This window comes from Periplaneta americana, chromosome 9, assembly GCF_040183065.1.
Source record: "Periplaneta americana isolate PAMFEO1 chromosome 9, P.americana_PAMFEO1_priV1, whole genome shotgun sequence".
Taxonomy (NCBI): Eukaryota; Metazoa; Arthropoda; class Insecta; order Blattodea; family Blattidae; genus Periplaneta; species Periplaneta americana.
Genome location: NC_091125.1, coordinates 87,008,214 through 87,026,620, shown reverse-complemented (window position 1 = coordinate 87,026,620; position 18,407 = coordinate 87,008,214). Strand labels below are relative to the sequence as shown.

At 36.7% G+C, this 18,407-nt stretch overlaps 1 protein-coding gene across 2 annotated transcripts in view; it reads left to right on the top strand.

Moving 5' to 3' along the window:
• The window catches only part of LOC138706194 (multiple inositol polyphosphate phosphatase 1-like), a 111,186-nt gene that overhangs the window by 37,223 nt on the left and 55,556 nt on the right, over positions 1 to 18,407 (top strand). The window contains exon 2 of one of the 2 annotated variants that reach the window (XM_069835215.1): positions 7,185 to 7,307. The exons of the other annotated variant lie outside the window; for it this stretch is intronic. The gene's annotated coding sequence lies outside the window, so the exon portion shown is untranslated. The remainder of the gene's footprint in view (positions 1 to 7,184; positions 7,308 to 18,407) is intronic. 2 annotated transcript variants of the gene reach the window in all.

Here is an 18,407-nt window from a genome sequence, read left to right as displayed (position 1 = left end):
CCATGCAGATATTCTGCGTCATCACATGATGAAAGAGAGATGGAACGGAGAAAAATTCTCTCCGGCGCCGGGATTTGAACCCGGGTTTTCAGCTCTACGTGCTGATGCTTTATCCACTAAGCCACGCCGGAATATATAGTAAAGAGATTAATTCAATTTACAAGCATATTTTAGTTGAGCTATACAAAATTGATATGAAATGTACAAGTATAATAATTCACTTTACAAGCATAAACAATTTATCAGTTTTGTAGAAGGTATGAGTAGGCCTATGTATAAATTTGATTAAATCTGTTATAAATCTTTTCTCATGTTCCTTCTAAGCTTTAAAATAATTAGGCAATATATTGAAGACCGTAATACATGAATAGAGAACTCCTTTTTTATAACAGCTTAGACTAACAGAGGTTAGATGAAGATCTGATTTATACATTGTATTAAAATTATGAATGTCTTGATTAGTACTAAATGTATCTCGGCTTTTAATATGAAACGTCATTAGGGAAAGAATGTACTCACACGGTAAGGTAAATATTTATAAATTTTGGAAAATATTTTTACATCCATTTTGAATCTTGCGTACACTACTTTTAACACTTGAATATAATTAATTTATTACTACTGGACTTACTCGTGTTAATTAACACGAGTAAGTCCACTAGTAATCGATTAATAATAATATTTTTACATTATATCCTTTTATGCATACCAGCCATTATTATTATAGCTTTCTTTTGTAAAACAAAAATGTGTTTAGCTTCAGACGAGTTGCCCCAGAATATTAATCCATATTTCATTACACAATGAAAATATGCAAAGTATGACATTTTAAGTATGTTTATATCACCATAGAAGATAAGGATCTTAATGCATAACAAGCAGAGCTCAATTTAGGAATAATACAGTACGTTCTATGTGTGTTTTCCAGTTCAAGTGATTATCCAACTCTAAACCAAGAAACTTATTCGACCTACACTTAAAAAAAAAAAAAAAGAATGGGTTTTGTGAAACGGAAATTTCACTGACGTCATTCTACTTTGGTGGCCATGGAAATTCTTACATCATGTCCGATAAACTCAGCAATGTCAACGAGTCCATTCCTATACACAAGGGGAGTCCATCCGCATATAACATATATGACTTACTTGGAAGAGTTTATAATAATCCATGAGAAAGGAAAGTCGCGATGTATTTAAAAAATAATGTTATTCAGTTGTGCTTTGGCTAAGGTTTCTAAGTGTCCTGCATGGTACGGAATGTCCCGTACTTGAGGCAGGAAAATCTTGTTCCGTTTGAAATATCAAAATTCCGTTTTTACGGACATTATGTTATAAATGGATAGTGTTCTTTATTTTTATTTTATTTTTTTCCCCTACTTTTTGTACAGAAATCGTACTTTAGAAATATCACACTTTTTTATTAACCTCTTGTTTACAAATGTGAACACGAAGCAAACAAATTCAAAACTTCAAAGAACCATTTATGTTTCAGATAAAACTAATTATATTTCCAAACAATACATATGCATACTATTATTGGTACAGTGACTGTTAAGAAAGAAGTGTAAATCTTCTATGGAGCATTCCACCTTAAGAAAAAAGAATTGGTTTTATGGGCCTTGCCTAGCACATTGTAGAAGGTTTGTGGTAGGATGGTATTTCTATGGTAACTGGTCATTTGATGGAATAGCCTCATATGCTCATTTTTCTTAACGTGGAATCCGCTATATTAACTTCATTCTTATTATTACGAACCACTTCGAAATAACCAATTTGTAAATGATTCTGTAACATACCACTTTTTCAGAGTATGAGAACTAGCATGAGAGTCCAAATCTGAGCCACTTATTTGCTTTCAATCCGTTTTTTGTTCAAAAGCTGGTACTTTTTGTGGAAGAGTAAGCTAGTAGTTTTTTTAACTGATATGTGTCAACTCATAACCAAACACTCAAATATTGGCGCCAACTTCGAAAATTCATGTGGTTGCTTGCTTCGTAGTTTCAAAGTATCAATCCCATAGAGTTGCTGTCCTGTGGGAGACGGGACAGTGCAGTAGTTTCCCCAGACAGTAACTGTTATGAATTATAGAGCAATGGTAAACTTGTGGCAAGATAAACAAGAGTACTCTGAATAAACCTCCCCCAAAATCATATTGGAAGGGTTCAGAGCCATAGTGGGCCAAGCGCCATTTATTAAAAACGGAGAAAGCAAGGGTTAAAGTTAAGTGAATGCTATAGTTTAATGAAGATTGACATATCATTTAGTTCTAATGTGTATACTTCATATTACTTGCTATATGTTCCCATTGAATTATGGTATTAACTTCATTTTAACCCTTGCTTTCTAGGGTTTTAGTAAATGGCGCTTGGCCCACTATGGTTCTGAACCCTTCATTTGTACACCACAAAGTCTAATTTCGACCGGCAGAGATTTGATACCGAGTCTCCAGCACGCAAAATCGGCCCTCATGTCATTAAAAACATGTTTAACGTGTAAAAAAAAAAAAATGAAATTTCGAATTATGCTTATCCAAGAATTTCTGTCCACCTTCCGGTTGAAGTCCTACGACCCACAGCATTTTAAGGCTTCGTGTTATAGCCAGGATGTTGCATGATCACAAATGACTTTACTGTGCTCTTCCTGCGAGTGCTTTACCATCTGGTCTCATGGAATTAGGATGCCTTTGAAAGCGATTACGGAAACAAAAGATGGGGGTATCATATTCCATGAACATCCGTCCAGAGGGTATGAATATCAATCTACACCTACGATATTGCAGGGCTCCACATGGACATCAAACACTTTTAAACCATGTATGGGAGTCGAAGCTACGACTTGGCTTCGATGCAGCGTAATGGTAAGTATAATAATCAGTTGTGTACATCGTACCGTCAAATAAACAATTTACTGAATAAACAGATGTATAAAGGAGTTATAGGAAGGAAATTCCGAAAAGCAACTGTATAATGAAACGAATTAAGGGGACACTCAACTTAAAAATTAGAGAAAAAGTGTCATAGAAATGAAAAATTAAATTTCTACACTAATTTACGTGACAGAACTAAATCAATAAGCAGGATTCTTCCCCTATTCATTGAGAAGTCACAGTCAAATGCACAAAGCCAAAAAATAAAAAATGATAATTAAAAGTGATATTTCAATTAATGATTGATTAAAAATTAAAATATTTTTTATTTTGAAAAGTATTGGATCTAATGAGCTGAGATTTTGCATGTTACTTTCCATGTGAATATTAAACTTTTTCTCCAAATTTGAAAAAGATTGGTCAAATAGGAAAAAAGTTCCAAAATATAGTTGAATGACCCCTTAATGATTTTAATATCTAAGAAGTACTCCTTTTATATATTGGTAATACAGTAGATTTTGCGCTCGGGCGCGTGTTCGATTCCCGCTTGGACCGATTACCTGATTGGGTTTTTTCCGAGGTTTTCCCCAACCATAAGGAAAATGTAAGGTATTCTATGGCGAATCCTAGGCCTCATCTTTTCAAGTATCCTCTCACTATCACCAATCTCATCGACGCTAAATAACCTCGTAGTTGATACAGCGTCGTTAAATAACCAAGTAAAAAAATACAGTAGAATTCCAAATATCCGGACTAATAAAATTGCGGATTGGGATGATCCGGATAGGCCTACGCAGAAATGAGGGTGATTGGGTCAGAAGTGAAAATCGCTCGTGTGAAGTGAAGTAGGCTACTGCATGTATTAAAAGAACAAAAGTTACAAATACTTAAACACAAAAAGTATTTTTAAAATAGCCTAACTAAAGTTACAAACATTTAACCGCAGAAAGTATATTACAGTACTGTTCGCGCAACTTATCTGGGCAGCTAAAAGAGCGGGGAAGCGGGGTGTAGCGAGGTTGCTTGTAGCGGTAGCGTGGCAGGAGAGGGAAGGAGAGGGGCAGCGAGAGAGCACTAGGGAACCCAAGTGCCTAGATAAGTTGCGCGGACAGTATATTAATTGTAGTAGGCTACTGTACATAGGCCTACTCGTACAATGAAACATTAAAAGGAACTCTTCATATTGCGGGAGTGGATATTTTCTGCAACATATTGCGGAGTCTTTTGGAGTAAAATGAACTATTTTCAGTCACTAAATAGATAATTTATAAATTTCCTGAAAATCGTTCCGGGTAAAATTAGCGATCCGGATATGCGATATCCGGATAACTGGCGCTCTACTGTATAAGCAGAACAGATAAAATTATCTAGGACTGTATTGGCATAAGGTACCCAACTCATTAGTTTAACCTTCCTACATGATTATGTATAGTTTAAGCGTCCAATTAAAACCTAGACGGAAAACTTTGTGTTAGATAAGAGGAAAAGGAACTGAACAATCTACTACATTATCTCCTGGCTTAGTTGCCTCATAAGTGATGCCTTTTTTTGGTGTCAAACCTGCCTTCGGAAAGTTGACTAAACAACATATATTTTTTTTTTTGCACGCATCAATACTTGCAATATGACCTTGTCCATATTTATTGGTGATCTTAACTATAAATCTTTTACACATACACTGCAATAGTATACAGGCATACATTTGCATAGAAGTGTAGTCTATTCCGTGGTAACAGTTACGTCAATATTAAAACGTAATTGAACCACTTTGAAATCTTTGAAATCTCATAGTTACTTTGTACTTTTATGCGTCTCATAGGAGGTGACTAAAAATAATGAACTCCTACATTCACATCAGGCCTATTACTCACCTCAAAAATCTGTATTAAAATCGGTTTTCAAAGGCCCACCTTACGCAGCAATATATGAAGTCGCTCAGTGTGACCTGTGCGCCCCGCATTCCCTAACTTCCGTTGTTCGGATGCTAGGTAGATACGTTGTACCGGTGTTGAGTTATCTCTAACCCTGACCCTGATGTCACGAGACTTTATGTCGCTGCTATCAGTTGTACTGCACACACAGCTCCAGAGAGAGAGAGAGAGAGAGAGAGAGAGAGAGAAGTTCACAAGGATGCGTGTTACAGAAGGAGAAGGAAGAACCGTGATTTTATCCAAAACTATTCAAAATCGAACACATTAAGTATATGTTAACTTCTTTCTTCACAATGAAATAAGGGCAGAAAGAAACTAGGTATCGCAGGACAATTCAAATTCAATCTCGCAGGGATTCAAATCCGGGTCGCACAGTGGAAGTTCGACTGTACTCGTTGAATCATTATCATTTCCATTCACGAAGTCGGCCTTATCGTAGACCCGTTTCCTCCTCGTCCTGTGGTTGTTCTAAAAACCTTCCTGGTCGTCTCCTTTCTCTTAGTCTACAATTCAACATAATTTAGGGATTGCGTTGTTATTCATTCTTGAAACATGTTGTAACCAATTATTTCATATGTTTGTATTTTCGTTTCTGCTGATTAAACTAATTCGTGTATTATTTATTTATTCCTCTTATGATTGAACAGTGTATAGCCTATGTTTTCAAAAGAAAAAAAAACATTTCTATTGACTGTATTCTCTTTTTGTGCCTTTGCCTAGTCAAAATTTCACTTCCATATAGGAGAGAAGGCAGGGCCAATGTATTATAGATCCTTATTAAAGAAGAATTTTTAAAAATAGAATTAGGTTTAAAGTGTTGTATAAAATCCATAATATTTGTCTGAATTTTGTTAATTTTTAATGTTCTTTCTCGTTTTCGCAAGATATGTCACAGCCTAAATATTTAAGTATTAATTTGTTCCAAATTTGTATTATTAATAAAATTATTAGTAGTATACTACGTACTTCTGTCCCGCGCCGTGGCGTCATGGTCTAAGGTATCCTGCCTAGGACTCGCGTTACGGAATGCGTGCTGGTTCGAGTCTTCATGGGGGAAGAAATTTTCATGAAATTTCGGCCAGTGTATGGGACCGATGCCCACCCAGCATCGTGATGCACTTGGGGAGTTACGATAGGTAGCGAAATCCGGTTGCGAAAGCCAGGTATAACGGCTGGGGGGGATCATCGTGCTAACCACACGATACCTCCATTCTGGTTGGATGATCGTCCACCTCTGCTTCGGCATGTGAACGTGAGACCAGCAGTCGGGTAGTCGATCTGGACCCTTCATGGGCTATGGCGCCACAGATTATTATTAATATTATTATTATTATTATTATTATTATTATTATTGTTATTGTCGACCTGGTTGGCGAGTTTTTTTTTTTTTTTTTTTTTTTTTTAATTTCGACCGGCCAGAGGCCGTTTTCCAAAGTTGTCTATTTTTGTTTTCTGTTTGTTTACCTTTGTTTCCTTTGTTTTTACTTATACTAATACAATCACAACACCCATGCCCGAGGCGGGACTCGAACCCACAACCCTTCGGACCAAGCGATAGGGACATGCCGTGCCCCTACCGCTTGAGCCATCCGGGTCGGCTGTTGGTATAGCGCTGGCCTTCTATCCCCAAGGTTGCGGGTTCGATCCCGGGCCAGGTCGATGGCATTTAAGTGTGCTTAAATGCGACAGGCTCATGTCAGTAGATTTACTGGCATGTAAAAACTCCTGCGGGACAAAATTCCGGCACATCCGGCGACGCTGATATAACCTCTGCAGTTGGGAGCGTCGTTAAATAAAACATAACATTTAACATTTATTATTATTATTATTATTATTATTATTATTATTATTATTATTATTATTATTATTATAGGGGAGAGTCGGGTAGTATCGGACATGGCGTAATATCGGACAATGAGTTTCTTTGATCTACCACACGATAATAGTACCTGATTGACATGGTTACGTTTCTGTGATGTCGTATAGAGAAACGTAACCATGTCATTCAGGTACTACCATATGGTGGTAGATGAAAGAAACGCACTGTCCGATATTACCCGATGTCCGATACTACCCGACTCTCCCCTACTTCTAATTGAGTTCTCTCCAATATTAATAACATTATTTTAGATATTTTCTGGTAATACTATACTTTTCATCCGAAGTTCTTTGCTATGCTGGCTATTTAAAAAGTATATTTTCTTAAAACAGAGAAACAAATTACAGCATCGAGAGACTTTCTCCGTATGCCTCGTCTTTCTTCGGCGCGCCTCAAGTACTGTACGCAGTAGGCGACCTCTGGTCAAGCTTGAAATGCCATTACGTACCGGAGTATCGCATTGCATTAAAAAACAAAGAAAAGTGTTACATGTCTCCCACCCGTTACAGAGCCGGGAGTGGGGATTGGAGAAGTTCAGCGAGCAGAACCCGGGCCCGTCCAGTTTCCATCGCGAGTGTGTGGACTGCGGTACTAGGTGTAGTGCTCCCGACCTTCGCAGAGTTTACACGAAGGTAAGATAGAACAACTGCTGGACGAGTGTCATCGTCCGTCAGGGTTCAACAATCTCACCTCTGAATCTCGTTTCATATCCAAGAGCATGTGGCGAGATCTTGAAGCGGTTGTGGTATGCGTCAATGTTGTATTTCTCGAGTGTTAAACTTCACCGTTATTCCGAGCACTTACAAAGTAGTGAAAGGGAGCCAACTTCGACTAGTTAAACGAATTAATTTTTATTAGGAATTAAACCGTATTAGAAGCGAAACGTTACGTAGTACTTATTTGGTTCTTCTCCTGTACCCATGTAGCAATCTGATCGACTAAAAATCCAGTAGACTCGGATTCGAATCTTGGCAGGAAATTGAAGATTAAGTCCCGTTGTGTTTGCGCTGTACTAGCTTCAGCAGTGACTTTGAATCGTGTTTTAACAAGACTACGGAATTCTGCTATTCGTGTCGAATATTCGTTCGCAAATCATAATCCTTGTAAAATTTAAGACAGGACGGACTAAAATACCCAATTCTTTAACCGGAATTTTTTTTTTCTTTAAAATAAAGTGAAACACATTGGTTCTCAATGAAACATTTTAAATTGAAGATAAATTCTCCGAAAAAAAAAAAAAAAAAAAACTGCACCAGAGAAGGCACAATTTTCTTTTGCTTCGCTGACATCTGAGAGATGTATGCCCTATATAGTGATAAACATGTGGTTTTAGGCAGCCACAAATACTTTCAACATCAAAATCGTTTGATACTTCCGGTACCTGTTTATTCTAATGCACTATTTTAGGCCTACATCCCCACCCTTCCTTTTTAGAAATCTTAACACTCGAGAGGTCCAGGGGAAACTGACTATTTTCCTAGTGATTCGTCCTGGACTTCTTGCATATTATGATAGTAATTAGTAACAAGTCGGAGGGAGGGGAGCTACAATAGTGCATTAGAATATACAGATATCAAACAATGTTTATGTTAAAAGTATTCGTGACCGCAAAGTAAATCCACATATTTATCACTAGATATGTCTGACATAAGCAGCAAAGCAAAAGAAAATTATATCTTCTTTGGTATAGCTTTTCTGAAGTATTACAAAAATATTTAACAAGCTCTTCAGAACATTAATAAAAAGTGTTCTGCTGCTGCTGCTGCTGTTGAAGTCGAGGGAAGTTCATGAAAATAAATTCGGAAATGTGAACATGGAAATATTATTCCGCAAATGAAGGGAACATCTGTACTGTTAATCAATTGGTCGTTATCACTTAATTATTAGTTAACGTCACCTGTCGAGAATAGGATAGCTGGAATACGTTGAGGTAGTTAGGTTAGGGAAGAATAGGGTAGGGTACAATGAGAGATAAGTAAGGTTGTGATTGACACCACGTGGACGAACTCGCATGTGTGGAGGCACGGTGTTACATTTCCCAATAATAATTCATGGCTTTAGAGGGTCATTGAATTGTTATTGGGCAAGAAAACATCGAGCCTTCACATATGTGAGTTCGCCCACACAGTAACAATCACAACCTTATTAATCACTCATTGTAGGGTAGAATAGAATATAATATTAACTTACTTAATTTAGAATTATCAAGTACTGTATAATATCTTACTCTTACAGTGATCGTAGTGGGCCATTTTAATAATGCAGCGCTCGTACCTTGTCACATGGCACTCGGAAGTATTACCAGTATCGCACGTTACTGCTTCAATCACGGTCGTCGCTTGCGGATGAATAAGGCCTATAGTTTTCTTTGTTGATGTAAGGATTAAAAGTGCAGTGGAGAGACTTTACTCGTGCTCTGCAGTTAAGCCGTTAGATGAGCTTGCTTAGAAGATACATCTTCAAGGTACTTTAGAATTTCCCGTCTTACCTAAGTTGGCCTTCAAGGTTGAAAGCATTGTTTGCCGTATTGTTTTACTAAAACCGTAGAAAACAAGGGTTAAAATGAAGTTATTACCATGATTCAATGGAAACATATAGCAAGTAATATAAAGTATACACATTAAAACTAAATGATATGACAATCTTCATTAAAACTATGGTATTCACTTAACTTTAACCTTTGCTTTCTCCGTTTTTAATAAATGTCGCTTGGCCCACCATGGCTCTGAACCCTTCATTTCTTCCATTATTAACATCAAGTAGAACCCTTATTTCGTCGTCGTTCCTGCAATAACTCCTATGTGGCATATTTCTGTGGCTTGGTTCTAAAAGGGCCAATGTCAATTTTTTGCACTTTTGAGTTATATACACTTTCAAGCTTATCTCGGTCTGTTCTTCCATGTACTAAAAGGGCCAATGTCTGCTGCAGTTAATGTGGAAGGTACAGAGCATTCATAAGCCAATGTCATAGGTTCACTGTACAAAATAAGCAAACTTCAAACTCATTTATCTCAAAACTAACATTTTTGACATTGGCCCTTTTAGAACCAAGCCACAGATTTATCGATTTTCAGATTTTTGCTCTATTAAATACAGTAGGTTAAACAGTGATACAGAAAATAATAAAATCTCCTATATGTAATTATATTTCTTTCTTTCGAAAATGTAAGAATTCACAGTCTCCTATGTACGGCTGCCATAGTATGAATAAATGTGTTTTTTCCTCCCACTGAAAAATTGTAGTCTATGTTTTGCACATAGGAGTTATTGCAGGAACAACGACGATTTATTTAATCATCACTGCAGACTCAATATTTCAGACTCTCTTCAAGTTCTTCACATCACTGCCTCATTGTTTCCGGTAATGGTGTTGCAAAGTTGCACTATACTGTATGCAGAAGTTAAGTCACTCCTGCTTCTGAACTATGGTGAACTGTCAAAACAACGATAGCTTTCCATGCCACCGCATCGCCAGTGACCCACCCGACGAGTTGCCGCTGTTTACAAACAGTGGGCGGTCACACCTCCGAGCTTTACATCATCTGCAACTGGTTTCATAACCGGAAGAAACCACAGACTCCTGATGAGTGCGGATTCCGCGTTGCCATATTTCCACAAGGTCATCCTCTCGCTCTCCCACTGTATTTATTTCACGTTTTCGGCAATGTCAAACGAAACAGTGAGCACGTCATGAAGAAGCAAGGTTGCCTGTCTGATCGCAAGCAGCGGGCGTCAAGTAGCCTGAGCAAGTTATTGCATGTGCTTTCTTGTCTCATAATACCTCTATGTGCCAATTAATGATCTAATAATGTATCAACTTTTAAATTCGCATGTTGTGTACGCTATACTGCTTATATTGACGTTTCTTTAATTGTGTCATACTCCAATAATGATAACTAGGGACTGGATTTTTATGTGCTAAAAATTTAAATATATTTATTTTTTATGTTCTAAAAAGTATGAAAATATTTGCTAAAAATAAAAAAAAATATTTCTTTTAAAAATGACAAAAATACCTTACTTAGCTTTGAAAAAAAATGTTACTAGGTACTCACCAACCACACTTGAGTGCTAGTAGTTGGCCGAGAATTGCAGCGAACAACGAAGGTCATCTCCAAATTCTCCATCATAAATGCATGCCGATTATCTCTGAACAACGAATTATACTGTGAAAACGATCTTTCCACATCATAGGACGTCAGACGTGCATATTTAAAGAGAGGAATGTCACAAACACAGACACCGTCAATTTCACCTACAGGCACACCCTCCAATACTTGAGCAACTTTACGCATTTTTTATATCCACTGTTTTACCCCAAACACATTCTGGAATTTGTCCCTTAGCACTTGTACTTCTGAACCTGGTAGCGAATCTAGTTTAATTTCCACGGCACGCACCTCCCTGTTTCAGACAATAGGTTTTTGGATGTTTCGAGTTTTTTTATGGTGTCACACAAAAAGCTTAGATTTGCTAATAGGAAAGCCAAATCGTTTTTTAAACAACCATCTTTCAGTATATCTTGAAGGATATCAATTGACCAAGCCCGATAACAGGGAATCACAACAAGACGTATTGCCTTACTTGATGGACATGAGCGAGAGGGGAGAGATTTGTTTAAATTAAATAATGTTCATACCCGATCTCTTATCTGTTGTGTTTCACAAACAAAGCGTGGATTGCAATCATCTTCAGCAACAACAAATATTCTTAATTATGTGTTGCAAGATCTCTCCTCCTTGTCCATGTTAATTTATTCTCTAATAACAACACTGATATGCTGCCTAGCAGTTCTCAGAACTTGAGGCGATACTATTACAAAAATTGATCACGGATACACCACACAGCGCTTAGAAACACGAAGCAACCAAGATTCTTAAAAAGATAACGTACTTCTGAGTGACATAATTGATTTAGTTTTAAAATATTTAAAAGTTCTTGTAAAAAAATTATTTAAGTAAAAAAACTCCAAGATTTATGTGTTTATAATATATTTCCTGAAAATATGTATTTACATAATTTTTTTGTGAAAATGTGTTTTATGTGAAATAAAATTCGGGTTTTAAACTTGAAACTTCATGCTGGGAATTTTTAACTTTGTTAATTGTGTTTTATCACACGCAAAAAAATATTTAATTACATAGGAATCCGCTCCTTAATGATAACGTACAGACTGCATATTTAAAAGCATTAATCTTCTAATTCTGAATCTATTTCCACATAGCATTGCGTAAGTGCAGTAAACAAGGGTCTCTGTATATATGCTACTTGTGGACAGTCGTGAGAAATTGTTGCCTGCATACAGGTAGACTCCCATCAAATTTTAATTTCGTACCTGTACATAATGTATTGTACTCTCCAAACTTAGACGACCCCAGCTCAGAGGAAAGAAGTCAAAGAAGTCACATCAACATGCTCTCGATGTTTATGTTATGCAGTTGGACGCGTCCGATAACTGAATTGCTTTATAACAGCGTTGCCAAACATAGACGGCCTCAGCCCGAGTAGAGAGGTCAGCTTATCTTGCCGCAAGAGATAACTCCTAACTTCTCTGTTAAAAAAACATCGTACTTGCCTCAGCCCAGCGGCTGGGCTAATTCAGAGTCATAATGTGACAACGCTGCATAACGAACAGGCATGCACCGTATGATTTATTATGTTTTGGGTAAGACAGGAGTCAGCAGAGTGGTGTGAGTGAGGTCGTCCTAAGCTTGGCGAGAGCAATATGTGTAGCAGTAAACTTAGAATTGGAAAATTAAATACACATAGAGAGAAATAATATTTTGAGGAGTCAGTTTTGTCGAGAGCTTTCAAAACGCCTTTTTCTCAGAAGTAATATTTTTGAATTAATGTGTTTTGCTTGTAAGCTGACGATATATAATATATTTTTTTGGTCACTGATGGGGTCCTTAACTTGTTATTCGTCCCGATTCTACAAGAGTGGTTAATAGATGTCGCGGTGGATCTACTTTATATTGAATGAATGATGATGGAGAAATTGTTGAGATATCAAAGGGAAATTGAAGTTCCTCCGGAGAAAATCCCATGTTGCCTGGACCACGGGCTTGCCCAACCCAAGTTATAAATTGAGGGCAGAGCGGGATTTGAACCAGGGCTCCATAGGTGAATTATTTATTCCAATATTTTAAACTCTGAAATGTCAAATGTTTGTATAAGCTATATGAGAGGTCCTAGGACATCAACTTCGACACTTGACATCAACTGAAATCTTGCACAAGAAATAAGTTCGATCTTTACGGAATTCCTTCAGAATGAAAATTAATTCGCTGGTTACACGCGCTGATTTCACAGAGGCCTACTGCAAAGGACTAATTTTGTAATAAAGTTACTGTTGTTCCTTCTGAATTTAAAAACTCTCCTTTATTAAATAACAAACATATTTAAATGCAAGAGACATTATTATTATTATTATTATTATTATTATTATTATTATTACTATTATTATTATGACAAATATATGCTTAAAAGAAACAAATGAACTGAAATGGATACTCTAACAATTATATCACAGAACTAATAGTGCATTATGCAACGAGCCTATAATGATAGTAATTAAGACGCAAGTATGTTTGTTTATGAAACTCGCTTGCGCTCGTTTCATAATTTTCATACGAGCGTCTTAATTGCCATTATAGGTAAGTTTCATACGACTTTTTATGCTCGACCATATTTCTAACTTGAAATTATTCAGAAATATTCATTTTATTTGTATCTGACAGAAGATCGGAAGTGACCTTGTTCATAGCTCGAAATTGTGAGATGTGCGCAGACGCGAAAGTATTGATTTTTTCCGAGGAACAATAATGTCATTGACCTTGATGTAATGCAGAGAATGTATAACCTGGAAATTGATTTAGAATTGAAAAACGAGATGACAAATTGAGTTTATTTGAATATTATTTACAATTAACGCTAATTATTATAGTAACAGAACATAACCTTCTGCGACAGTATTGGATTTCCAGCCTCCGTGACGTTTCCTTCAGCTTGCGATTGCATATCCGAGAATAATCGAAAACCTGAACTTTAATGAATAGGTGTACTTTAATGACATGCATTAAAGGACTGCTACCAGGTGTATAATTACTACATTTCGGCATGGTCGGACATAAAATATATTAAAATTCACATTAATTGTACAGTACAGTCCTCCCACGCCACTCGTGCATAACATACTACTGTCTAAGTTAATATGCGAAGCAGGGAGCAACGTTTGGCACTTTACACTTAACACACTGTCAACGGATCCTTCCACAACGTCACATAGGAATCTTTTTTTAAAGTTTGATAAATACTGCAAACAACAACTGACCTACAAACAGTTAACAGTACAAATTGTAAGACAAAATACTGTATACCGGTACGTTTGAAATAGCACGTATGCTCAATCGTAGGTTTTATGCTACTCTTGCGAGTTGTGTTATTATTGCTTTATTGATCACATTGGCTGCTAATATTTTGTAATCATGTTAGATTACATTCCTCGTTTGGAAAGAGTGTTAGGCCTAGGTTAAATCTATTACTTCAGACAAATGATTAGGATTTATATGCACAAACAAAGTCTAAAATATGTATAATAAAACAAAATATGTGCAAAAAACGCAAAACCAATTTTTATAGGGTTTAATATCTTTATAAAAACTACGTGAATATATCAGGTAACTATACCTATATACGTTTTTATTATTTTATGTTAAAGTTCAAACATGCACATTTTATTTTTTTGTTTACCTTACTCTTTCTGATTGCAAGCACAAGGTTAGCTGCTGTCATACTTTAACTACAAGGATAATATGAATGCTGAAAATGATCGTTCAACATCACATGACGTTACTGGACAAAATTTTAGTGTACAAATTCTGAGTTTCTAAGATCCAGGTTCAAATAAATCACAATTTCTTGTGGGGGGGAGGGATACCTTCTTCACTTTGAGCACAGTACTGTAAACAGGGTATTTTAATAACATCATGTATACTGTAGTTTTATCTTTACAGCCTCACCAGAGGACTTTGTGCGTAGAAAATTTATTCCGTTAGGAATTTTACTACTAATTTTGCAGCAGACATCACGAATGAACGCACTCACACAAACCGCACACAAAATACAACAAAACCACGCACTTGACATTCGGACTCTAGGTGTGTCAACTGAGAATAAGTGAAACAGAGGAGAAGTGTGAAGAGTAAGGTAGGTAGGGATGTTTGGGAATGCTTCTTGTGTTGGTTTTTCCACAACTACCCTTCATATGCAAGGAATTTCCAGCTATCGAGAACAGTCAACCAAAAGATATTGTGTGCTGATAGTCAAACAATCCAGATTTTTTTTGCAAAATATGTAAATTTGAGGGTGTAGTAACGGAATCCTTAAAATATGCTACAATATAAGTACAGTATATTATATGCAGGAACGCTTGAAATATACAAAATGTGCACGATTATCTTTGCATATTCGTCATCACAGAGGTTCTGAACATGTACAAAAAGTTTTTGCATGACTTTCAACTGTTAAGTAAACATATGCATTTGCACACGAATCCTGGCCCTAGAACATTCAATTGCAATGTACCGTAGGCCTATGGTACATATTATGTTATGCCATATATTTTTGTTGTATTTTTTTTAAGTACCAGGAAATTTTTCCTTCATATAAACGAGGAGAAAATTAGTGATACATGTTTAGAAAAGGCGTAGATTGGGCTTTTCTCATTGCTGGTCATTAAAAAGAAAATCACAAAATTCGTCTTCAGGTGACCCATCTTCAAGCTTTCGTTGGTAAGTCAAACAGATTTAGCCTTTTGTAACTATCCTAACGAGTAGGGATCCTTCTCAAAACTTCTTTTTTAGTCATCTGAAAACGAAATGTTATGATTCCCTTTTCCATGCAAAAATTGCCTTCTATACCTCTACTAAACAAAGTTTTTCATGTTCCATTGTACTTATCAAAAGTTATATAGAGGAGTATCATATTATTTTGAAATTATATTAATTACAATCATTATAAATGGAAACAAAGATACAAAATAAATAAAAGGATACATTCGGTGTCGCGTTCTTGTAAAGTGTGTATGGAGGCTGGAGAAATATCTGTGTGAACGTTAACACGTTACCCACTTGTCTAATTCGGAACATAAACAGTGTCATCAAGATATACTTTTCCCATACATTTTGTGCATTCCGAAACGATTAAGTTTCTTTTGTTATCATTTATATCTATGTTGCAAGACTGCGCTTACTTCACAACCGAACTCAGTTTCCTTGCTCGACAGGCACATACATACTAACAAAATTCTGAACGCACTCACAGATTCGTAAATTCATATGAAAACAGTTTTTCATATGTTGAAATTGTTTGTAATATTTTTACTCGATATTTAAAATCGATTAAAGTATTTCCAAATTATAACTGGTTTATAATAAAATTATATTTCCCGTGTTTAGAATACGTATTACTTTCATTTCGTTTCCAAAGTTATCACTTGTATCAAAAGTGTTTTCTTTCTATTCTGCATCTCTTTCAGTAACAGAAGTTGCTGCCAGGTACAGCTACTCAGCGCTTGCATTCTATAACTTTCATGACTCGTGAAACCGTAAGACATCCCATTCTTCAACCTCGAGATCGTTATTTCCAAAATATTATGATTGTAAACAAAACGCAATGTTCCCAAATGGAGGGAGATTTTCTTATTCATCTTAATTCCTTACTGAAAAAGTAATTATTGTTGCAATCTGTTCAAAACTTACGGTGCGTTTGACAATATGGACATTCAACAGCACCGTCTACAAATCTGACAGCCTTATCACCGCAACTGCCTTGACGAGGAAAAAGTGAGACATTTTTCATTGCTTAGAATTTCTCCCACACCGATAATGATTTTATGAGATCGTTGGCCATTCCTTGAAAACTAACAGTAGATTACTTTAGCGAGGGTAGTACGTAATTATCTAACAAATATTCTTCAAACATAGGGCAATTAGCCGTCGCAAGAATACTTAACAGCCAAGGGGGGACGTACGTGATTGTAACATTGCATTTAAGTGTGTGGTTTCTGAAAAACACCATATATGTTTTTAATAAAATATTGATTCTTTTCATTTTAGGAAAATATAATTGAATTGACTAACAGATATTCAATATGAACAGAATCAGTCTAATTCAGGCCTGGGCACTATGAACTTAATTGAAGCACTGCAGATTTACCCTCAACTCCCCATTCCACTTTCCCCGAGTGAGTCGAGTACACAGGAAGTAAGTATTGCTCAGTGACGGATTGAATAAGGCTTTTACGAACTTTCAGCTCTCGCTGGTGGCCTGAAATCCATCACTGATACATAGTGGCTACTGTGTGTTTGTTTATAAGGCAGTGTAGACGAAAAGGGCATGGAAGTGGGTTTCTGAGTCACGTTTCGCTTCCCCGTTGTGTCTAGAGCTGGTCTAATTGTTTATACATGTCTCTATGCACACTCTAGTGGACGGCACACTAAAACATTTTCGGTGTCAGGAATACTAGAAACGTATTTCCGTGAACATTTTGGAGTCTATTTTTGAAGTAGGGTAACACAAAACCTTCTCTATACTTCGTGTAAAGTCTATCCGTTTTCATAGTTAAAATGAGGCTGTATCCACATTATGCTTACTGTTGCAGCGTTTTCACGTTTAGCACCTTTATTTGCTTTCTTTCCTGACAAGACGAAACTAATAGAAAAGATTTTGCAACATAGCCTATGACAAAGACTCCACGCAGAAATGACGTAAGCTTGTTATGAAAGAGGAAAAGATTACTGATTGGTTGAACACTTGTTTTAACTGGCCAGAACAATGCCACTTTACCATTCCTCCTTGTGGATTCCGGATCCAAGAAAGCATTAGTTCCAAAAAACATTTGCGAAATAACAGCAAGCATTTGATACAACGCAATAATCATGAGAATGTTCTGTAGTTCTGGAACTAGTTTCGTTTCAAAAATCCGAGGCCATAATGCAGTTCGAACCATGTGAATTTATTTCACAAATACAAATATAACATGAAAGGTTATCTCTCCAAGTTTCCATGGACATGCGCAGATGTTCGATGTGGGCCGCCATTTGTGACACGGCAGATGACTACGACTACACTATACCCCACTACTTGCCACATCCGTCCCAGCATAGCCTAATCAATTTCAACCGCGTTGCCATAACTGCTTTATGTCCTGTGGATATGGGGTACGAACACTTTGTCCTTCACATACCCCAAAAGAAAAAAGTCACAAGATGTCAGATCAGGTGACCTGGGGAGTTACAAGATGGTGTCTCGCCACATTGGCATAACCTCGCATGCAATCACCTCAGCCAGCATCTTCCAGAACGCTGGATTGGACATGCTGGGTTAGATGATGTGCCATTAATGTTGTGGTCCCCTAGGTCACCTGACTTATACCGTGTGATTTTTTTCTTTTGAGTGAATTTGAAGGTCAAGGTGTTCGTACTCTCCTTTCCACAGGACTTAACAGCAGTTAAGGCAAAGGATAAGCGAAGCGGTTGACTCAATAAAATTGATCAGACTATGTTCGCACAAGTGTGGCAAGAAATTAAGTATCGTCTTGACATCTGCCCTGTCACAAATGGCTCACACATCGAACATCTATGAACATTCATAGAACCTTGGAGAGATGACCTTTCATGTTATATTTGTATTTGTGGAACAAATTCATTACATCAGTCACAGGAATGATA